This window comes from Eurosta solidaginis, chromosome X (genome assembly GCF_040869045.1).
Source record: "Eurosta solidaginis isolate ZX-2024a chromosome X, ASM4086904v1, whole genome shotgun sequence".
In the NCBI taxonomy this organism is placed as follows: domain Eukaryota; kingdom Metazoa; phylum Arthropoda; class Insecta; order Diptera; family Tephritidae; genus Eurosta; species Eurosta solidaginis.
Genome location: NC_090324.1, coordinates 180,824,722 through 180,842,650, shown reverse-complemented (window position 1 = coordinate 180,842,650; position 17,929 = coordinate 180,824,722). Strand labels below are relative to the sequence as shown.

The following is a 17,929-nucleotide window of genomic DNA, read 5'->3' as shown; positions in this document are numbered from 1 at the left end:
AACAAAATTTGCTGTACAATTGGTTGCGGTACAAATGAATTTGCATACTCTTGCGATACCACGTAGGTCAGCAACCCACTCTCTGTGCTTTTGAGTGTTTTTCATTTCCCGCTTCAAGAACTCGTAGCGAGCTGCCACTACATGTCTTTTTGAGTGGAAGTGTTCTGTTAATTTGGATGTTAATTCCTTGAAGGTCGGCGATTGGAGATTTGTTACACCAAACAAATTCTTCAATAACTCAAACAATTCCGTACCAATCCACGATAGAAAAAATGATTTTTGCTTATCTGGACTGCTTACCGAATATGCCACGAAATGTTGCGAAAGCTGCTCCAAGTACGACTCCCAATTTTGTTGGTCTTTATTAAACGAGTGAAATGGTGGGACCACTGTCGCTTCTCCAGTGCAACTTGACTCATTCGCATTAAAAAACGATTGCTGCATGGCCTGCATCCACTGCTTTTGCTGTTCGAGCAATTATGTTGCAAATATTTGCTGCTGCTGGATTATTTCCTCAATAGCTTGCTCGTTTGCCATTTTACTTTATGGAAACTTTTCTTTTTTTTTCCCTCGTCGCCAGTAATGTTATGTTTGCCAATTTTAAATACACGAATTGATTTCTATAACATAACTTTATTAAATATAATTTATATACAAAAACGTGGAGGGTAAAGTGCTATACGTATCTTTTTCTTTCGGCGGTCAAATCGAGAAGAAGCAAAAGAGGTTGTCCGCTTTTTTAGCTGTCATTGACAGTTCTTACTGTTAGTGTTGTAAAGTATTAAAATACATGTTAATTTGTTATCACAAAGCATATAAGGACAGCATTTTATTCACCACAGGGCAACGCCGCCGAAAGAGTTAATAGATCAGTTCTTCAGATAATTAGGTCCTTCATAAATGAGAATCAGCTTGATTGGGACAAATGCATCAGCGATGCAGCGTTTGCTCTCCGTAGTGCGGTGCATACATCCATCAACTGTTCTCCTTACTATGCAATATTCGGCATGCCGATGATGCAACACGCGGCGTCTTACGAAATTTGTCGAAAACTTCATTCCGTGAAAAATGTAGATTTCCAAGTGGAGGCAGGGACAGACCGATTGCAACATATTCGCGAAAAGATCATGAAAGAATTAAAATTAGCGCATGAAAGAAGTCAGAAAGTTTATAATACAAGGAGTAAGGACATAAGGTTTCAGATACAAGCTCTCAAATTGACCATTACAACGCGAAACTTGCCCCAAAACAAGTCAAGTGCGTAGTGTTACGGGCGATAGGGAACTCCATGTACGAGCTTGGTGATTCCAGTGGCAAGAAAATCGGCGTATACCACGCTAAAGATATGTTTGCTGTTTAGATAGTGCATGTTGGGATGTTCGTTACTATGTATGTAGGTTTTTTGTGATTAATGTTATCTGTACCTTTTTGGATGAACTACACTAGTAGGAATCAATTGTATCTAACCACAATGTAATTATTTAGGCAATTTGTTTATTGATGTAGATGTAGGTACATATTCACTTGACAATCCCTTAATCACTTTTTTTGCTTGATTTATCCTCAGTTGTTTATTTATTCCTTTTTTTTTTGGATTTTTTTATTAACTTTGACCGACTTTCTTACTGCATTATTCTCTTTAGTTTAGTTATAGTTAGAAACCTGTGATATAGATTTAGGCTTTTATCTGTGATATACATATTTACTGAACTAGTCTGTGATATAGCACGTAGTGGTAAACCGAAATAATTTAAGTGCATGATGTACACGTAGCTACTTTCGAAATTTTATGGGCAACGCTAAGGCAACCAGATTAGGTGAAATTATGAAGCCCGGCTTTGGGGCATGGTTCGAAGCCATACGCTTGGTTAGGAAAATAGGCTACAGGCTGTGTTTATAATTTTTTTACGAACACGTTCCAAGTTGCAGGCAACCTCGACGACTGCGAGCCTGTAACGACAGCCTGTTGTAGTGGATGCAACATAAATTTATCAGAGCCCTAGGAAACACGTCAAACCAAATCGCCCCATCGTCGAACAAATAAAGCAACATCGAACAGTCAAACCAGTTGCCAATGCCTAGTGCACAACCATGTCAAACCCTACTTCGTGTGTGTGAATGTATGTATGCATAGAAGGTATTTTCCCTTGTGAAAGCGTGAATGTCTATATAGATAGCTTGTAGGTGTCGGTTTTAGTGGCTGTGTAGGCATGTATGTATCTGTGAATAACGTTTAGTGGCAAGAATGTATAGGTAATTTCTTCGGGTGCTGAGTGAAAAACGGGCGAGGGAAACCTGCCGTTCCATTTTGGCGATGGCTGCGCTTAATACTTACTTACTTACGTCTTACATATAACCAGTGCGTAAAAAAAAGAAAATATTAAAAAGTTTTTTATAAAGTGAACTTGTAAAAATATTCGAATTTTTTTTTAATTGCAAGTGACCGCAAGTTTACGGATCTGGCCACCGGTACACTCAAAACGGACCTGCAACAAGCTTTAAGGTCCCCACCTGGCGGGGTTATCCCTGGACCGCATCCACCCAAGAAGTTTGATGTTAATTTAATTGCGTCTAAGCCGGCGGAAAATCCGCATAGAGGAAACATCGTAGATATTAAATAAAGTAAAAACCTAGCGCAATGTTATGTTGAGCAGTCGGATGGAAAAGCAACCACCAATAAGCCAAAGAAGGAAAAACACAAAGGCAGCGAAAACCACAACATCCACAGAGAGGACGGAGAGACTGGCAGCGCTTTGCTTTTTTAATAACTCCTATATACTTTATGTATATGTGTATAATTTTTGTTATATGCGCCAGCGAATTTATTGTATTTTTGTGAGGAGAATTTAGTGTGGGGGGCAATTCCACGTTTGGGGTCTGATTTTATTTTGCACTAAACTTTCGGTGCCTGTTTGTTCTTTTGATTTTTTTTCTTCATATATTTTTTACACAAATCGTTTGTGAACTCAATAATTTGATTTTTGAGATAGCCTTCTCTTACTTTTGGCGAGTTTTGAATTTAGATTTCCACTTGTTTGTTGCACCAACTTCAAGGCCTTGTAGCTTACCACAGCTCAAAGCAAAAAAAAAAAAACAAAAAAATATAAGCGTTAAGGAACAAACCAACAAATTAATTAAACGTAGCTTTTAAATCGCAGTTTATATAAATATGCATGTATACATATCTATACATATATATATATATATATATATATGCATATATATATATGCATGTAAAACACTTCTATACGCCAGAAGGCTCAGTCCACTGGGCAAATATTTATAATTTGTTATCACGATCTACTTCACTACTATTTACTTAGTTAATCACTTACAATTATTATTTAAATGGTTCCGGAACCAAGTTAAATACATGTTTTTTTTGACCCCGTAATTTGGCTACGGCGTTTCAGCCCATGACCGCGTGACTAAAAGCGGAACCTCATCCAAAGTAGCTCCTCTCTATAATACATCTCGTTAGGCATTGGAAGGCAGATCTCTTTACTATCTGTCCTTATCCATCGTTAGGTAAATACATAGGTGTTTTATTGTAACTTTTCAGCACGGCTCTCCGAGATGCGGCGCCTCATCGTGGGATAAAGCGGTAAGTGCAAGACAATAATACACTACGTTTACCTATTTAGTACACGCGGTTTTTTGCGTGCGTATGTATATTCTTTTGCTTTGGTTTGGAATTTTTTTGCAACTGCTTGGGAAAGGGAGAGGAATTAGGTTGGATTGGGAGAAGCCTACAGCAGCGGCCGTGGTTATAGAACCACGTAAATGAACGGGCGATAAGAATCGGCAATATTAATATTCCTTTATATAATTCTTTTTACACAATTTTTTTGCGGTTATCTTTATATTTCTATCTTGAAATTTAATGTTAACGTAGCAGTTTTTCTTTGAAGTAAGGCACATATTACAGATAGATTTTGGTAACAATTGGAGAAAAGTTAGAAAATACCTCTGAGCTAGTTTAAGCAGAAACTTGAAATTTGAGTTGAATTCTTCGTTATATAATTGTTAGAGGTTTAGGCACATAGGCTTAAGGACCATTAAATTGCTTTTTTTTGTTGGATTTGTTTATTATCTTAAATATAAATTAAGAAATACGTTTATAACGTTCAAAAAAAAAAAAAAAAAAAATCGATTTGGATTATTTCTATTCTTCGGTATTTTCTGTGGGTTAATGGGTTGAAATACCACTATGAGTAGATAGGATTCCACTTTTGTTTGGTGTGGGCGTTGCGCAGGTGCGGAAGAGGGGGCGTGGGTATGTCGACTGACATGGACAAATGTGAGGGTAATTAGGGACTTTTTAGACTTTTGACGGACGGACTAGTATCAGGTTAAGGGGGCTTCGCTCGGGATAAGGAGTCATAGCGAAGCCTAAGGCTACATTCCATATGTAGAAGAGGGGGGGTAGACTCCACCTGACCTGGACGGGCCTTCACTTTCCTATCACCTTGTCTATTTCTCACCCTATCTCTATATGTAAACACAGTCATGAATCCCTCTATTTTTGTTTACGGGTACTGTAGGCGAGGGCGTTGGAAAAGACCCCCCCAACCGACGAGCTAGCCAGGCCTCGCAAGCATGCCTGCTTGCCACCGTCCCTTACCTTAAGAACAGGCAATAACGTAACAGCGGTGTTGTCTCATCAATCAAATACCTGTTGGGATGCCCAGGTTTCTGGGTATTCAACAGGAACTGTTTGGTTAGCATCTCATTTCTCTCCCTGATGGGGAGTATTCGTGCCTCATTATGTAGATGGTGCTCTGGGACATAAGAAGACAGCCCGTGGCGATTCTGAGAGTAGTATTTTGGCAGGCCTGTAGCTTCTTCCAGTGAGTAGTTTTAAGGCTTGGCGACCATTTAGGGGACGCGTAGCGTGCAGTCGGCTAGACAATTGTTTTGTAAGTAGTAATGAGCGTTTCTTTATCTTTTCCCCAAGTACTGCCAGCAACAGATTTGAGGATGGCTCTGGATTTTCGGTACAATTGCGGCTGCATGCTCACCAAAATGTAGATCCTGATCAAACGTCACACCCAAGATTTTGGGATGTAGGACAGTCGACAGTCGGTAGCGTAGTGCCATCGACGTGGATGCTCAAAATGGTCGACATTCGGGACGTCCAAGTTGTAAATAAGGTCGCGGATGATTTAGTCGGTGACAACGCCAGGTTTCGCGAGGCGAAAAAACTGGAGAGATCAGGGAGGTAGCCGTTTATTCTATTGCAAAGCTCATCGATCTGTGTGCTCGGGCTGTGGCCATTATTGTGCAGTCATCGGCGTAAGAAACGATATTAACTCCTTCCGGTAGCGAAGGTAGTTTTGGTATGTAGAAATTAAACAAAGGTGGGGATAGGTCACCACCCTGTGGCACCCCTTGTTTAATTCTTCTTGGCTTTAATGTTTCGTTGCTGAATTGCACCGATGCCTGCCGACCACCCAGATAATTTGCGGTCCACCTTTTAAGACATGGGGGAAGGGTAGACCCTTCCAAGTCTTGCAGTAACGTGCCATGGTTGACCGTACCAAAAGCTTTTAATAGGTCTAGCGTAACGAGTACTATTCGGGGCTTTCGATTTAAACCGCAATTTATTTGGGTTCTAATGACATTTAGCGCGGTGGTGGCCTTCCCTTCTTCTCTTTTTTCTTCTTTATCTTCCATGTCTAAAAGTCAAAACAAGCCTTAGTCTATTTCAAAATTAAACTTTGAAAAAAGTAAACAATCGGTTGGTACTAAATAAATAGTATCTATATATGTACATATACCGCAAAAATCGATCAACTATAACTGTATTGGAGACAGCTGCACACACACCTTACACGTATTACTTTATAAATATGTATATATGAGCCGTTTATTTTGAAAGTGGCATAAGTCATTTTCAACTCATGGTCTTAAATGCATTGTTATTTTTGAACGAATGCATATATCAACAGGAACTGTGATAATAAGAATTGCATCTTTTGGATATTGGACTCTAACAAACTGGAGGCGAGGAGAGATACAAACAAATTATCACTGAACCTAAACGACATGAAATGACTTATGCCACTTTCAAAATAAACGGCTCATATGTAAATAAATTAAATAATTTAATTGAAACACATAGAAGTTGCACCAAAACTTACGAAAAAATAAAAAAAAAAATCATTGTTTAGGCCCAATGCCTAACTTTCACTTGATTGACGGCGCCCCTCCCTAATGTTTTAATAATATTTCCAGCCACCCACACTCACGTCGCATTTGTGTGCATGCATTCACATGCATGCGTTGCGTACACATGCATGTGTGTGTGCAGGTTGTCAGCACCCATGCACGTATACGTAAGGGTGGTTGTGTGTGTGGTTTTTCCCCTCCTTAATACCAGAGGACCTTTTCGCGGCTTAGCGGTTGTCATCAACGGCACAACCGGCCTCTTTTTCGATCAACCGCCTACCGATACGCATCGTCCAAGGATCAACGCTGTACTTTGTTACACAGGTAAAATAACCCTTGTCATCTTTACATTGTACATTTCCGTTCAATTCCATTAAATACATTATTATAACGAGGAATTCCTCTTGGTGTTTTCTTTCTCGTATTTCTTTCGAGTGCACTATCAACCCGAGATCGACCCGTGTGCGCCTACCCATTGCCGGTTTCAGACGCACCCAGGCCGAACATTGGTCCTGCTCACCAGGAACTAAAAGCGCCTCTTTATATATACAGTCCACAACACAGCACATTTGCCTACTACTATTTGCACGAATTGCCACAAAAAAAAAAAATCATCAAAAGTTTATTTGTCACAGCATAGTCCAGCAGAACCACCAAAAAGTTGGAAGTTTGATATTATACACGACATTAGTAGCCGCCGGAGATACAGCCATCACATCAATTTTTCCACAAAAACAAAGTAAGTTTATATTTCTTGCCACTTTTTTTTGAGTGTTGTTTTTTGCAAAGTAAAGAAAAAAACCCCGTGTAGTGCGCGAAAAATTAAAAATAAAAGTGAAAACAGTGAAGTGATTTAGTGAGCACCAATTTATTTTTCTAATTTCAAAGGTAAAATCACTCGGTTTGTTAGCCTTTATTTTCAGCCCTTGTGATTATCTGGTCTATCCCCCCACCAGTGGTAAGGTTTTCCAGACACAACACAAGGAAGAGGGTAACCTAACCTCACTTTCCGCACCATACTAAATAGGTTTTTGTTGTTGTTTTTTTGTACTTCACAAACACGAAATTAAGTTCAATTTAATTAATTAATCCGGTGCTCACTTCACTTTTTAAACACTTTTTACACTTTTTTTGGCGCTTGTTTTGCAATATCGCACGCATTTTTTCACTTCTTCAAAAATACACCCATTATTTGTGGAGGTGGCGAGTGGTCCCCTTTTTGTTGTTGCCGCTGAGACAAAAATTTGTACATTAAATCTTTTGCTGTTTTCGCTGCTGTGACAAAAAGTCCAAAAATAAATCCTTTTTGTTGTCCCTGTTGTGACAAAAAGTTGAAAAATAAACCTCTGTTGTTGTTGCTACCGAGACAAAAAGTCTGCAATATAAAAAGAAATAATAAAGCTTCGAATTTCAATAGTGTTTATTTACGGCTGGGTAGGTATTTTTACTCAAAATCGTTCCATTTCTCTAATCAGCAATTATTTCTTTAATAAATTCAAATAAGACCATGGAAACCTACATCAGACTGGTAGAATTAATCGCAGAGTTTGATACAGATTACAGCCTTATTCCGGAAAGCGACCATAGCAAACACACCCTTGCGATACAGCAGGAAGAGTTGCGGTCCTTGTGGAAGAAGGTAAAGTCTGCGTTTGATTCGCTACTAGGATCTGAGGAGGTGTCAGGGGATGACGTTATGGCGGTAAGAAAAAAGCAAAAAGCAGCATACGCAATCTACATGCGATGCCTAGCGTCTATATCTGCTGAGGCAGAAAAATACAAGAAAGCAGACAAGAACGTCAACCCTGAGTTAGAACCTAATGCGCATAAAATTCGCCTCCCTGCTTGCGACACGGAAGTTTTTAAAGGGGATTACCTGTCTTGGCCAACTTTTCGCGACCTTTTCACGGCAATTTATATAAACAATTCCAGCTTGAAAGGGGTGGAAAAGTTATTCCATCTCAACAACAAAACGCAGGGCGAAGCAAAAGATATCGTTAAAAAATGCCCTCTCACAAATGAAGGTTTCGAGATGGCCTGGAAAAACTTGTGTGAAAGATACGAAAACAAACGTATCTTAGTTAACACACAACTACAAATTTTATTTAACTTAAAAAAGGTAGAAAGTGAGTGTGGAAATTCAATAAAAAAGCTGCAAAATGATATAAATAATTGTATTTCGTCCCTCAAATGCCACAAAATTGACACTTCCAATTGGGATGCAATCCTGACCTATCTATGCTCAACCAAGTTACCAGAGAGCACGCTGGCTCTTTGGGAGCAAAGTATAGACCATAAAATGGACATATCCAAGTGGGAGGATATGGATAAATTCCTGTCTAATCGGTTTCAGACACTTGAAACAGTGTCTGGTTTTACAGGGCATGCCACTTCGAAAGTGCAAAAACAAAACGCGTCGCGACAATCGTCAGAAACCCCTACGAAAAGACTTGGTGCTTTTCAAACGAAAGTATGCAAACAAACAATAAAATCAATTTGTAAAATGTGTAAATCCCCTGAACACAGATTACGCAACTGTTCACGCTTCTGCGAGTTAACCCCAGTAGAAAGGATTAAATTTATAAAATCCACAAGTAGCTGCCTGAATTGCTTATCCCCAGGACACACCGTGACGAAGTGCACCAGTTCCTACAACTGTTCCAAATGCCACTCTCGTCACCACACGCTCCTACATGCGGATACATCTCAGCACACGGCTGTACCCAATCCTTTCAAAGATGCGGATAACATCCCAACAACTTCGGCTCAGGCGCGACAATCTGCGAACCAGAATGTAAAATCCTGTCATGCCAATTCCAGCACAGGCGTGCTATTAGGAACTGCTCGCGTACACATTCGCCATAATGGTACCGACTTCTCCGCACGGGCATTAATTGATTCAGGGTCCGAATGTTCCTTTATAACTGAAAGACTGAAACGCAGAATCAATTTGCCAGCGAGAAAAATGCATGCCCAAGTTTCAGGCATCACAAATGCGGTGTCAGCTCAGGTGAAAAAATTGAATTACGTTCACCAGTGGATGCCTGCTTCAGCCTGACTAAACCCGTTCTAGTCCTAGCCAAACTCACTGGGAATCTTCCATCCTGCCATATCAACGCCATGACTATGCAGGCATTCCCAGACTTGGTGTTGGCAGACAAAAGGTTCTACATCAACGAAGACGTAGACCTCATACTTGGAGGAGACATATATCCCCAAATTATACTGAGCGGTCTGAAAAAGAATGTACTAAATACACTTTTGGCCCAAGAGACAGTGTTCGGTTGGATACTAACCGGTCGCATCGAAGCACCGAGTCCAACGAAGAGCATCATGTCATTCTACAACGAGGTTGCGTTGGACAACCAATTAAAAGCTTTCTGGGAGGTAGAAAATGTTCCCAAAAACAAAATGCTTAATGAAGAAGAAAGGTATTGTGAACAATTATTTAAGGACACAACAAAACGTGATGAAAGTGGAAGATATACAGTTTCGCTACCATTCAGGCAGGATTACCCTGAGAAGATTGCATTAGGACCGTCCCTAAAGCGCGCATGTTCACAATTCTTCAGAAATGAGGGGCGATTACTGAAAAACCAAGAGTTAGGGAAAGAGTATGTTCGGGTGTTATCCGAATACGAAACGCTTGGACATATGAAAAAAATTAAAAATAATGTACCATCCGACGATTCGGATAATTATTTTCTGCCACACCACGCCGTTGTCAAAGCAGAAAGTGTAACGACGAAAGTCCGAGTCGTTTTCAATGCCTCAAGCCCGACGGCTAATGGCACCAGCCTAAACGACATTCTCCTCCTTGGTCCAATACTACAAGCAGATCTCCCAATTCTTATTCTACGTTGGAGACTCTATCGATATGTCTTTAATAGCGATATAGAGAAAATGTATAGGCAAATTTGGATGGATGCCAACCATATCAAATTTCAGAGGATTGTTTTCCGAAAGGACATTAGTGAACCAATAGGCCTCTACGAGTTAAAGACTGTAACGTTCGGAGTTAACTGCGCTCCATACCTGGCCATCAGAACGCTTCTACAGCTAGCTGACGATGTGGAACATTCCCATCCAACAGCATCGAGCATCCTGCGAGAGTGCATGTATGTAGACGACGTATTAGCGGGAGGACACACCATCGCATCGGCCATTAAGGCAAGGGATGAAATACGACAGGTTCTACAGTCAGCTGGTTTTCCACTTCGGAAATGGACATCAAACTCGGAGGCAGTTCTAAAAGACATCCCGAAAACTGATCGACTAAGCAAAGACTTTCTGGCGTTCGAAGACACCAGCACCGTGAAGGCATTGGGCATAAGATGGAATGCACACTCCGATCTCTTTTATTTTAAAGCAGGACCACTGGAGGATCCAGAAAAACTAACTAAGCGAGAAATATTGTCAGCCATCGCCAAGCTGTTCGACCCATTAGGGTGGCTCGCCCAATGGTCATAGTGGCGAAAATATTAATGCAGAATATTTGGTTAGAAGGCACCGGATGGGATGAGCCTGTCTCACCAAATACATTAGAACGGTGGAAAACCTTCACCCAACACTATGGCGAAATAGATAACATACGGATACCGGAAGGCGAAATAGAAATCCACGGTTTCTGTGACGCTTCCGAGAAAGCATATGCTGCAGCGATATATATGCGCGTAAAAAGAGACGATCAGGTCTTCATACACTTACTCTTAGCAAAAACCAGGGTGGCTCCAGTGAAAATCATCTCGCTACCACGTTTAGAACTCTGCGGCGCCGTGCTTCTCGCAGAGATGATGGAATCAATATTCCGAAATATTCATTTGGGACCAGTAAAAGTTCACCTCTGGACGGATTCAACCATTGTACTCGCATGGATACGCAAGCCGCCCTGTACTTCGTCAACCTTCGTCGCACATCGAATCACCAAGATCCTCGATATGGTCGGTAATAAGGACTGGCTTCACGTTGACTCGGAATCTAACCCAGCGGACTTAGGGAGCAGAGGACTACTAGCGTCAGGTTTGGTCAACAATTCGTTGTGGTGGCAGGGACCTTCTTGGCTGCAAGAAGACAATTCCCACTGGCCAGCACAAGACACCGAATACAACACGTCAATTGAGGAAAAGCGGATAGAGGTTCATGCAGCGTCAGTAGACAACAATCCTAACATCCTTGATAGGTTCTCCGACCTTTCAAGGGCGCTGCGGGTTATATCTTACATTTTTCGATTTGCCCGCAGGACACATCCCAAAACTAGAGTTTCCTTCAATAGGCAGTCTCATACAATCGCACCTGATGAAATCGAAACTACGTCACAACGATTGATAGCTATATGCCAGAGGAAATATTATCAAGCAGAGTATGCCAACTTGAAGTCAGGGAAACCAATTCATGGGAAGAGTGAAATTTTACCCTTAAACCCATTTATCGATTCTGATGGTATAATCAGAACTGGTGGTAGGATTGACGCATCCAAAGATATGCCCTACAACGAACGACACCCAATTATCCTGCCGTACACTTGTAGGCTATCCAGACTCCTAGTTGAGTTTATACATAAGATCTCCCTCCATGGAGAAAACCAGCTGATGCTGCGCTTTATTCGCACTCAGTACTGGATACCGCGTGTTAAAACCATGATTAGGTCTGTCATCCACAAATGTAAAGTGTGTACTATTTACAAGAGGCGGGCACAAACTCAACTCATGGGCATCCTTCCCAAGGAGCGCACCACTTTTGCCAGGGCCTTCACAAATACAGGGGTAGATTTCGCCGGACCTTTTGACATAAAGTCCTACCGAAGGAGAGGGTGTCGTACCTCAAAGGGATATGTATGTTTGTTCGTCTGCTTTTCAACGAAAGCTATTCATCTTGAAGCGACAAACGACCTTAGTACCGGGTCCTTCTTGGCTGCCTTTTCCAGATTTGTATCCAGACGAGGATGCCCAAAAAACGTCTACTCCAACAACGGTACAAACTTTGTCGGAGCTTCACGATTCTTACGATCGGAGTTCAAGGCATTTCTTCGGGAAGCGAGGGACGATACCATGAATAAATATAGCCACCAAACTCTCGCATGGCATTTCATACCCCCAGGTGCTCCTCACATGGGAGGCTTGTGGGAGGCAGGGGTAAAAAGTTTTAAAACCCATTATAAAAAGATCGCGTCCGACCATAAATATACCTTCGAGGAGTTTACGACCCTGTTATGCCGAATAGAGGCATGTCTTAACTCCAGACCACTGAGTCCCTCATCAAATGAACCTTCCGACCTGGAGCCGCTTACCCCAGGCCATTTTCTCGTGGGTGGGCATCTGTTAGCTCCACCCGAACTCGACTGTGACGAGAATCCTACCTCAATAGTCAACAGATGGCAAAAAATGAAGGCCTTGCATCATACTTTCTGCCAAAGATGGAAATTGGAATATCTCACCGAGATCCAGAAACGATATAAGGGGAAACATCCACAATCCAATTTAAAATCCGGAGACCTGGTCGTTATCAAGGAGGATAACCTCCAACCTAACGAGTGGAGAATGGGGAGGATCGTCAACATAGACCCAGGCTCTGACAACCGTGTGCGTGTTGTTGACGTCCAGACAACCAAGGGACAAATAACTAGACCAATTTCGAAATTGGTACTCCTTCCGTCCCACGACAAGGAGGAGGAAATGTAAGGGGCAAAATTCCGCCTCACAAAACCCCAGAAAACCACAACACTATTTCCCCCGACTACCTACAATTAGAGGCCCACGAATAGGGATAGCATCGAAAGCATATTAAGGAACCCACGTCTTCGTGTCTCTCTATCCCTAAGCTTGTGTTTCTCCCGAGCCATATATTATCATCAACCCCCCGGTCTCGTGAGGGTTGCGAGTCTACCGGAGGGGAAACCTAAGGCGTACTACGCGATGGCAATGGGGAAAGGGAGCGCGGGACATAAAGACGCGTTCAACCACGCGCCGTGATGCCCCGCTATCCCTAAGCTTGCGTCGCTCCCGAGGCCCTAATTATAATCAACCACCCCGGTCTCGTGATACTGCGAGTCTACCGGAGGGCGATCCTACATCTTATTTTTCTTTTTTTTCTCACCCCCGGTCTCGTACCGAGTCTGCCGGAGGGGGAATCCTACACCTAGCTACTTGTGGGCAATGGGGAAAGGGAGCTAGAGGCACGAGGACGCATGAGAGCTTATCAAAAGCTCGCAAAACCAAAAGGCACAACTCAGTGCTTCATGAAGACACTAACCGCGGGCCCCTTGAAGAAACCATCCCACAAGTCACTCGCTCACCCAGAGCGAAGACACCAGAAAACACCCAAATTCACTCACTCTCCAGAGCGAGGACAACATCAAACCCCAATTCACTCGCTCCCCCAGAGCGAGGACACCAGAAAAGCCTACCGCAGAAGGGGAAGCCATCTGCCACAGAAAGCCAAGGCATTCGGCCCATTAAATTTTTAAACAAATTTCACAAGGTCAACGCAAATTTCACTCGTTCGCCCGAAACGAGGCCATCCAACAATCCTAACGCAGATTCGCTATCTGCTACAGAACCTAAAGACATGCGACCCAATATATTTTTAAATTTTCAAAAGAACATCCCACAATTCACTCGCTCAACCCGTGCGAGGACACCAGAACCCTACCGCAGATCCATTATCTGCCACAGAATACCATTACACAACCTAAGAAACCATCAAGATTCGCAATTTCGCATTTAGCATTACAATTACCCGAACGTACACTCATCACTGTTGACTCCTGTGACTAACAAGTTAACGTCCAGGCAGTCAAAATACGCAAGTGCACGATAGTCATGTCCATTCAAGACAGATATGAGAGGCTCTTTGAGAGACCAACCCCTTCCAAAGCGCAGAAAACACAACTTGGTGCGTTCAGTTTCTTCTCTTTATATATCCCCAGCATTCATAAATACATTTACACGAACTCAAAGAGTCAGAGGGAGTGTTTTCCTATAAGCTTCAAAGATCCCTTAAGAGTTGATTTTTGCTTGGCTAACAGGGCGCTACTAGGGGATTAGAAGTTAATCGGTGTACCAAAGGCGATACCGAAACCCGGTATCAACACCCAACAATTACCGAAATGCGTTTAATTTATTTTCAACCGCTACGAAACAATATTCCGAATTCGAAATCTACCTTGGAAATTTTTTGCCAAAGTTCTAAAATTATTTAAAGCTTCAGCATATTTAATAACGCTTTACTACTGACTCAAACTAATTGTTAATTTATTGTTTGTTAATTTATTGTTTATTTTAAAACAAATGGCGCTGAAACTCTAATACAATCTAAAGATACGCTTATATGTAGTCATCTTCGGAAACGAATATTCAGAATGTAAAAAAAAAGGGGTAGTAAACAACCCAAAGAGTCAATAAAAACGAGTTCAGCAATACTGGCTGTGATTATCAATAGGCCTTGTACTACTACATAGCCTAGCCAAACTTGTTGCATCATGATTTTTAGCATTTTTTATGCTTTACAGCAGGTCATTAAGCCCGAAAATTTGCATTGGAAGGGATTGTCTTAAAAATTATAATATAAAATAAAATTGACAAATATTTAAGGTGCCAAGAACGTGACTGCAATGCAAAGTGCTTACCAATTCTAAGAAAAAAAAACAATAAACTTGAACAGTAATACAATCCAGAAAATATCAGTACATAATACAATAATAGATACTCAAAAGGGTTTTGCATGCGCTTTCATTATTTCATCAAATTTTCGAATAAATTAAATTGTATATAATTCAAAACTAAAAAGCTTACTTATCCTAGCGTCCTTTTCTTTAACTATATGTTTGATATTTTATTATTGTAATAAAAAAGCAGAGTCTGTAAGTTTAGTTTGTGTTTATGTTCATCAAATACCAATAGGCCGGAAGCATTTAATGTGGAATACTCATAATTTTTTATTCTAATTGGCTTTTTTACGGCTGCAGCATTATACTCATTAAAATTCTAAATCTCCCTTAAATAGGAATTGCTATAAAACTACTTCTTTAGGCTCTGCACAAATTTTATTTGCTAATGGCAATTCACAAGCGTTAATCCAAATGTGGAATTTTTATTCTATAAAACGATCGATTTGACACAGACAAGTGATTTATTAACATCATTGCAGTTAATTGAAATTGCAGCGCCTAATTTTTTACACGTCCCAAATGATTCAACGCCTAAGGAAGTTGTCATCAATCGTTTCTTTGAATTATTGCCACATTATGGGGTTCTTATGACACATCCACTGAAACCGGTTCGTCACATGATTGCTCTATGTATTGCCGCGCTAGCCACGACCGATCTGGTGCGCACTATGCATTTTGGGCTCGATATATTGCTCGTTAAAATCGAGAAAGTGGTACAGCGTCAAGGTGCCGTAGAAGCTATTGAACGTGTAGTTGATAAGTTGCAATTGCGTATTGTACCCTATATTGTGCTTCTGGTCGTGCCATTATTGGGTTGTATGAGCGATCCAGATGAATTCGTACGTTTACTCTCCACACATTGGTTTGCAACGCTTATATAGCTAATGCCGTTAGATTCGCGTAGCAAATCAATTAAGAGCGAAATACCATCGGTAGAGTTGCAGCAGCGTAAGATACGTGATCATGAATATCTTGACTACCTCTTCATGCCAAAGACCCGACTATAAACTACCAGTGCCATTAACCGTAGAATTACGTTCATATCAGCAAGCTGGTATTAATTGGCTGTGGGTCTTAAATAAATATAATTTACATGGCATTCTATGCGATGATGTGGGTTTAGGTAAAACTTTGCAAACAATTTGCATACTTGCTGGCGATCACTATCAACGTTTGGTTGATAAAGCTGGGCCATTGCCAAACCTGGTTGTTTGCCCACTAACACTTACCGGTCATTGGGTTTATGAAATAGAGAAATCTAAAGGTTTACGCCCACTACATTATGTGAACTTACCCAGTGGACGTGAAAAGCTGCGTTGCCATATTGGGTCATGTAATTTAGTCGTGACCTCATACGATACAATACAAAATAATATAGATTTCTTTAGCATAATACATTGGAATTATTGTGTGCCGGACTAGGGCCATATTATAAAAAATGGTAAAACAAAAAAAATTCAAAAGCAACTAAAATGCTTAAAGCCACACATCGTCCCATCCTATCAGGCACACCAAGACAAAATAATGTACTTGAACTTTGGTCACTTTTGGAGTTTCTAATGGCCGGGTTTTTTGGGTACTGAACAACAATTTATTGCACTCTACAGTCGCCCTATACTTGCTTCACGCGATTCAAAGAGTTCCTCAAAAGAACAAGAAGAGTTTTGACAATGGAGGCGTTGCATCGTCAAGGATTGCCGTTCTTGTTGCGCCGTGTTAAAGAGGATGTGTTAACAGATTTACCACAGACAATTACACAAGATTTATTATGTGAATTAAGTACATTATAAGAACGCTTATATGAAGATTTTTAGTCGTACACATTTGAATACATAATTGAAAGATTGTTTGGAAAATATTCGTGAAGATGATAATATTAGTAAGAAAGCACATATTTTTCATGATTTGCGTTATTTACAAAACGTTTGCAATCATCCGAAGTTGGTGTTGACGCCAAAGCATTCAGAATATATGAGGATTGCACGAGAGTTACAGCAACAACAAAGCTCTTTGGATGATATAGAGCATTCAGCGAAATTGACGGCTTTAAAACAACTTCTGCTTGATTGTGGTATTGGTGTACAAACCGAATCGGTACGTCAACATCGTGCATTGGGCTTCTGTCAGCTGAAGGCCATGTTAGGTATGGTTGAGCATGATTTGCTGCGTAAGCATATGCCTTCTGTTATATATTTGCGTCTGGATGGCAGTGTACCAGCGTCGCTACGTCGGGACATTGTAAACAATTTCAATACTGATCCGAGTATCGATGTCCTATTGCTGGGTGGGTGTTTTAGGCCTAAGCTTAACAGGTGCTGATACGGTTATATTTGCCGAGCACGCTTGGGAATCCAATGAAAGATCTGCAAGCAATGGATCGTGCACATCGCATTGTCCAAAAGAGGGTTGTTAACGTATACCGTGTGATTACGCACAGAGCAATAGAAGAGAAAATAATGGGTTTGCAAAAGTTTAAAATACTTACAGCGAATACAGTGGTTGGTTCGGAGAATGCTTCCATGGATACAGTGGCTACTGGCCAACTGTTCGATTTCTTCAATGCAAATGGTCAAAATGATAACGCAGAACCTTGCAGCTCCACTGCAATAAATACTGGGCGGGCGTATTTTAAACCAAAAAAATTTTTTTTTGTACACTATTGTAGGGGGTACAAATATACTTCTATGGATTTCGTAAATTTATAATATTGATCATCGGCATTGCTTGATATGCAATTTTGCACGTGCGACTCTACATCAAATACTTTTGACGTTGTTTTTTTACTAGACACACGAGAATAGTGTTATGCCCGGCCACGCCGTAATCCAGAATGAAAAAAACAAACGGAAAAAAAATCATTCCATGTATTTTCCGTTGTTTCAATTCATCGGAATTTCCAATTGAATACACGTATATAAGTATGGATACGTTTTTTTGTTTTATCATTGCCGTTGGTATGCTTGTACCAGTGCGCGGACCTTTAACGTTAACAGGAATGTTGGTAGATTTTATTTGGAAAACAGTAGCGAGACTGAATATTTGTACAAAACAATTCATAATTTATTGCAAAATAAATAAAGCACATTTCAGGGA

At 40.8% G+C, this 17,929-nt stretch overlaps 1 pseudogene; it reads left to right on the top strand.

Annotated features, from left to right (window-relative positions):
- The first annotated feature begins 582 nt into the window (after positions 1-582).
- LOC137235306 (TATA-binding protein-associated factor 172 pseudogene) lies at positions 583-17,541 on the top strand (annotated as a pseudogene).
- Positions 17,542-17,929: the final 388 nt, after the last annotated feature.